This window comes from Microtus ochrogaster, linkage group LG8, assembly GCF_000317375.1.
Source record: "Microtus ochrogaster isolate Prairie Vole_2 linkage group LG8, MicOch1.0, whole genome shotgun sequence".
Lineage (NCBI taxonomy): Eukaryota > Metazoa > Chordata > Mammalia > Rodentia > Cricetidae > Microtus > Microtus ochrogaster.
In genome coordinates, this window is record NC_022033.1 from 12,478,243 (window position 1) to 12,485,255 (window position 7,013).

Here is a 7,013-nt window from a genome sequence, read left to right on the forward strand (position 1 = left end):
AAGCAAGCAAGCAAGCTAAGCATGGTGGTGCAAGCTCAGCACTGGGGAGGCAGAGGCAGGTGGATCTTTGTGAGTTCAAGGCCAGCCTGGTCTATACAGTGAGTAGAAGACAACCAGGGCTAAATAGAGAGATCCTGACTAAAAAATAAAAAAATCAATTGAAATAATTTTTTTTTTTAAATCAGAGCAAAGATACTGGCAACTTAACCTGACTAAACCATAAGTGTCTTTCGCTATACAGCATCCTTTTAAGATGGTTTCATTATTAATACCAAGAGACTAGGGATTCTTACATTTCTTTAACAACTTATCAAAAACCCAAATAAAAACTCATATATACAAAAATAATTAATCTTTGCTTCTTAGGTCCTGGGAAGGAAGGGAAGCCTGCAGGCAGAGTCGTGTCTAGAAATGCAAAGACAGTAGAACTACATCTGGATGGGGCCACTGTGTCTTCTGCAGTCTGAGCATGCTCTTGCAGCAAGCCAGTGTGATCTGCACACCGATGGGGCCGGGACTCTGATGGGTCCTGGTACCTGAGGCCTGTGCCCACCACAGAAAGCACTTCTTTCTTTGACGAGCTTACCAACACACGATGGTCTGTGCTTTATTCTAAAACCCCTTTTAGCTATCACCACAATCAAATTTTAAAAAGCTAAGCAACAAAATTAAAAATTATTTCAGTTCTACTCATGTCATCTTTCAGAACACTTTTCCACGGTTATCTGCAGGGCTTTATTCCTCTAATTCCCTCTTCTACATTCTGGTCACATTTCAGAGAAGGAAATTAAAGAAGGCTGGCTCACAGGTGACATTGCAAGACCACAATGTGAAGATGCTGTATTTTTCCTCTAATGGTTTTAAAGCTAGGCCAAACAGAAGCTCTCACAGAAATGAACCAAACATCCTGCACTACTCACTTTCGATGCTTGCGTACTCGCAATGTATTTAATACACAAAACCCACTAAAATGTTTAGTTTCTCGTATTAATGATAAGTAATGCATTTTATTTGAAGCTTAGAAACACATCTTAAGCATGTGTGCACATGAAAAGCTTTAAAGTTGCTTGAAAATGTGAAAACAAATAAGATGTTAGCCTTGCTCAATATCAGCTGCCATGCACTCCTGTCTGATGCATACTATTTCACAAAGCAAAGACCTAGAAGAGGCAATTTGGAATCCACCAGCTGCAGACACTGATTACATACAGCAAATTCTACCCAAGGTCAGACGTGTAGGTTTTCAATATCAACTTCTAAATAGCTCTGTACCTTTGTTTTGCCTTTTGAGACAGGGTCTGTGTACCACTGACTAGCCTGGAGCTTGCTATGTAGAGCAGACTAGCCTCATAGAGAGCTACTTGCCTTTACCACCTAAGTGTGGGATTAGCAGAGTGTTCAGCCACACCCAGACTAATGTTCTTTTACAAATAGATTTAGAAATGAAAAATGCTAGGAAAATAATTACAAGTGTGGCCCCTACAAGCTACAACCACTTATAAGACTATTTTCATTAGTTTATTCTGCAAATTGTTAGGCTGGGATTTAGACCAATTACATTTCCTAATTTTCAAAATTAGGTACTATAAGAAGTATATTATCACTGACCTGAAGGCTTATTTTGTATTTTTGTATGTTTTGTGTGTGTGTGTGTTGAACTCAAGAGCCCCATGAATACACGCCAGGCAAGCACTCTATCATCTAAGCTACAACCTGTGTCTTTGATCCAATTTTTTTGTGTAATTGTCTATGTTAAATAAAACTTTTTCATGAACAAAAACAAAAATTTTATCCAATTCTGCAGGTTAAAAAAAAAAACAACAACAACAGTGACTGTATTAACTAACCAAAGATGAGTTCAGGGCTGAAGAGAAGATGTTCAATGCTTGAAAGCACTTGTTCTCTTGCCGAGGACCCAGGTTCATTTCCCAGCAGCCACACGGTAGCTCACATTCATCTGTAAGCCCAGTTCCGGGGGAGCCAACAGACCACACATGTGGCACACATACACACGTAGGCAAAACATTCATAATCATAAAATAAATAAGTCTTAAAAAAAGATAAATTTGCATGTCAAGAGAGGTGCCACACTGAATACACAGATAAAAACATGGAGTTTGGGGACAATCTGGGCTATTATAGAAAGATCCTGTATCAAAAATATATATATATGCAAATGAATTCTAAAGTATTCATTACACATTCCAAGAGTGCCGTACTTATAGAAAACTACTTCAACTGCAGGTCTGACTTCAGTAATGGAAAATTCCTGTCAAGAGTTGTTTGTTTAAAGCATCTTGTACAGTATGTGATCTCTGTTCAGTAAGCCATAGCAGTGTACACTTATACTCCCAGCACTTGGGAAACTCAGGCAGAAGTTGACTGTGCAAGACATCAGTCTGAACCACAGACAAGTACCAGATTAGCCAGGGTATCAGAGCCAAAACTGCATCTCAAAAAGCTTAAAGATTAAAAAAAAAAAAAAAAAGCTTAAAGATAGTTACAATAAAGTGAGCTGCTATTATTAAATTTATTTGAGGGTAAGGGGTTGATGTACATGCCAGTGTGTGCCATAGCACAACATAGCACCCACTTAGTTAAGGCAGTGTCTTCTGCTTCTACATCTAGCTGCCCTGGAGCTTCAGGGAGCTTCTCCTGTCTCCACCTCTCATCTCAGCTTATGAGTTCTGAACTACAGATGGAGGCCACTGCACCTGGCTTTTCAGGGGTGGGGCTGTGTTATGGAAATGACACTCAGGTTATCAGGCTCATGCAGTTAGCCTGTCATCTGAACCATCATCTTGGCCCAAACGCTACATTATATTCAAAATATTGAATATATAAATTCTAATGAAGCCATGCCAAAAAAGATATAATGTTACAAAATTTAATTATGCAGAATACAATCTCATAAGCCATCATTAAATTTAAAAGGGAAGTATATTCGACCAATTTATTATTATTATTATTATTAGTAGTAGTAGTAGTAGTAGTAGTAGTAGTAGTATTTAAAGCTAAACAAGGAGTTGGAGAGGTGGCTTAGCAGTGGCTACTCTTGTGTCTGATTCCCAGCACCCACATGATAGCTCACAATTATCTGTAATTCCAGATCCATGAGTTCTGATGCCCTCCTCCGGACTCTGCAGGCACTGCATGCATGTGGTGCATAGACATACAAGCAGGCAAACACCCAAACACATTAAATAAATCAGATCATACAACACACAAAATAATGCTCATTAGTGTCTTGAATTTTAAAACAGTTCATCTGACATGGTCAGATACATACATACTATTTATTACTCCCGTTTCATCCTACAGAACAGTGGGCTAGAAGGAAGAAGAGCTGTAACAGAGAGAGAACAAACTCAGTAACACTGGTGAAGTTCAGCACCACATCAACACAACACAGGAAAAGAACTGGACGCCTGAGGCACAATATCAGGAATTTCACTCTTCCTCACAGAATGCCCTCTGTGAGGAAGAGTAAACAAGCCACTTAATGCCAATCAGTAACTATCATTAGTACCAGCTGGGTTGTCTTTGGTCTGGTTTTCTTTTTAAGAGAGAGAAAAAATATGAGGGGGGAGGCAGAAGATTGTGGAGGAGAATAGATATGACTAAAAAAAATTATAGTCTGTTTAAAAAAAAAAACAAACACAACTTTCTTGGGGCTCGGCAGTGGTTGTGCATGCCTTTAACCCCAGCACTCGGGAGGCAAAGGCAGGCAGAGCTCTGAGTTTTAGGCGAGCCTGGTCTACACGACAAGTTCCAGGACAGCCAGGGCTACATAGAGAAATCCTATCTCAAAAAAATTAAAAAAAAAAAAAAAAACTTTTGCTAGCTTGGAGGAGAGGCCCAAGAGCCCCAGTAATAATCCTGACCACACCTACTAAAACTTCATTCTACCACCTTAGAGGGTCACCAATAGCAAACCAAAGACTGTACTCTTCATTTGCTCAGGCTCAGAGTGGGAGGTGTTTAGGTCTGGCTTTTGTATATAAGGTCTGTGGTTCCAGGCTGTCCTGGAACTCACCATGGAACTGACCGGGCTCATTCTCCTGATGCTGGGGTTACAGGCATATGCTAAATCACGAACAATCCAGTATTAACTTACCCCCCACAAATATCTCCTTTAAAGGGGAATATTAGCATTCAGCACTGTGTGTGCACAAGAACAGTGCTCAAAGGGTTGTAGGAAGAGCATCATTGAGTTCAAAGCCAGCCTGGGCTACAGAGTGAGGCCCTATCATCCTCTCCAGGCTGAGCTACATACTGAGAATGTTACTCTCACTAGCAATCTTGTACTTTAATGAGTGGGGAGAAACATTAAGTAGATAAGAGTCTCTACATGAAGAACCAGATCTGTCAACCACAAAAACTTAGAGTTGGAAAGAACCCGAGAGCTGTAAAGTGTACAAATTGATCGTTATGAGAACTTATGAAAGACCACAGTCCTGTCCCACAAACTGCCCATCTGTGCTTCCTGGCTTTATGCTGAGAGTCACTCTCTCTAGGCAGGCAACTGGCAAGATTAATGATCCATACACCCCCAAAAGAAAATAAGACTGAAAACAGTCAGTTAAGCTGTTTGGCTTTAAGGCAGCATCCTTTCTAAGTTCCCATAACTAGGGCTTGTATTTAATAAGATAGCATATAATCAAAGCAATGTTTCTCAAATTAAAATGAAGGACAGGGGTAAATACAGCCTAGCAGTCATTCCTCTGCCAGTGATATTTTGTTCAAATTGATTCACTATAACCAGGAGACCTTTTAAATTTTTTTTTTTGTTTTGTTTTTTGAGACAGGATTTCTCTGTAGTTTTGAAGCCTATCTCTTGCAGACCAGGCTGGCCTCGAACTCACAGAGAGCCGCCTGCCTCTGCCTCCCGAGTACTGGGATTAAAGACATGCACCACCACTGCCCAGCTCTTTTAATGATATTTTGCATGGAGAAAGGGAACATAATATATGTGTAGGTAAAGGACAACTTGGGGACATCTCCCCCAACATACGGCTCTCAGATTAAATTCAGGTTGTCAGGCTTGGCAGCAGGTGCCTTTACCAGCTGAGCCATCTCACCAATCCATCCGGAGAACTTTTAGAATGAGAATTTTAGTTAAGTGTTACATAAAAAGACAACTAAAATCTACTCCATCTACACTGTGCCTCTGCATCTACTACATTGAGAGGGTTCATCTTGACTGGCAGCTTGATTGGACTGAGCCACCAGTGCCTAGGGTTTTCATGAGCCCTTGTGGGTACATCTGTGAACTCTCTTGCAGAGCTGGCAAGTGAACAGTGAAGGACAGGGTAAAGGACTGTCCTGACTGTAGGTGGCACCATCCAATAGGCCAAAGAACCATAAAGCAGGAAAGCGAGGAGGGTGCCTACAAGCTCTGGATTAATTCGTAAGTATAAACAATACAAACGGAAATCAGGATAGGTGCCTAACTAATTGGGCGTTTAGACTGGTGGCTTAACACGTGAAGCTTTGAGCATTCTCAGCAGGAGGCTGTAAGCTGAGCAGTACCCCAGGCACTGTCCCTTTTTCTCTGTAAACAGGAAAAGGAACATAAGAAAATCTTGCATCAAAATTACAAACGCATAGAAACAGCAGATAAGGAAGCAGCAAGGGGACACCGGCAGGTGAAAGTTACAGCTCTTGACCTAGAGAAGGCTAAACTTAGAAAGTGAGACAAAAGGACAGGAAAATAGCAAACTAGATAAAGCCTGTTTAGTAACATATTCAAGGAGGGTGGGATTCAAATACCCAGACAGATTTCAAGACTAAGCAAGAACTGGCAGGATAATACACACTTAGCTGGGCAAAGTGAACTGCTTTCTAAGCGATCCAGCAGCTTTTTCGATTTTATTTTACTATTATGATGTAATATTAAAGGTTAAGAATGGAGCTAGATAAAATGTCATCTGTCTGCACAAGTGATCTGGGGGAAATAGCAAACATGAGTGGCGGCTGATTCCAATTTGCTTTTTAGACAGGGTTCACCTTGTAGCCCTGGCTGGCCTGCCTCTGCAGGGACTAAAGCATGTTCCACCACCCACTCCAGGCAGATTCCAATTTTAACCAAAAACCTTAGAATATTCACACACAGAGGCAGGAAGGGCTGCTTTCCCTCCTGTCCCCACAGAGTATGTTTGTCGGTATACTATAGACAAACGTACACCTATGTGTTTGTTCAACCAAGTCCACTTGCTGAACCATCATTGAAAGAAGCACATTAAGCACAAAGCAAGTTAAAGACACAAAGCAAAAGGCAAAGCCTTCGGGCAATTCAAGTAAAAAAGAAAATTACAGCAATCAAGTCAAGGAAAGTGCACGAATTACCTACCTGGCAGCCCGGTCAGTGAGGTTCAGGTAGGAGCTTACTTTTACCGATCTCTGAGCCCGTTGTTCAACAAATCTTTTGATCCTAAGGACAAAAGGGGTGTGTGAATTTTATTGTCTTTTCTTCAAATTAAGCATTATTATTATCATTATTGTTATTATTATTACTCCCAACTCTCCCTTCAGCATGAGAAAGCCATTACATGATGGCTCCTCTGGGAATCAGATGCCTTTTTGACCAGATCAATACTTGTAATTTTTAGCTGGGCGGTGGTGGCGCACGCCTTTAATCCTAGCTCTTGGGAGGCAGAGGCAAGTGGATCTCTGTGAGTTCAAAGCCAGCATGGTCTACAAGAGCTAGTTTCAGGACAGGCTTCAAAGCTACAAAGAAACCCTGTCTCGAAAGAAAGAAAAAAAAACTTGCAATTTTTATTTTTTTAAAAAAAAAGTTAAGCACAGCATTCACAATGTGATGGTCATAGATGACAGCGGGGTTTCTGCAGGGCACCACCACCTACACCAATGCCCATGAGAAAGGATCAATCTAACTTCAAACCATTTACTAGTCACTTAATGCTTTATAAATATGTGTAGTCCTGGGCAAGGCAACCTGAAAAATACAATGAAAGTAACAGCCTTGGTTTCCCAAAACAGCCTTTAGGGAA

At 40.8% G+C, this 7,013-nt stretch overlaps 1 protein-coding gene across 2 annotated transcripts in view; it reads right to left on the reverse strand.

Moving 5' to 3' along the window:
- Ncoa3 (nuclear receptor coactivator 3) overlaps positions 1 to 7,013 on the reverse strand; it is an 88,451-nt gene that overhangs the window by 38,340 nt on the left and 43,098 nt on the right. The window contains exon 2 of one of the 2 annotated variants that reach the window (XM_013352190.2): positions 6,353 to 6,433. The gene's annotated coding sequence lies outside the window, so the exon portion shown is untranslated. Of the gene's footprint in view, positions 1 to 3,293; positions 3,312 to 6,352; positions 6,434 to 7,013 lie in introns of those variants that run through there. The other variant, XM_026787230.1, reaches the window with a different exon arrangement.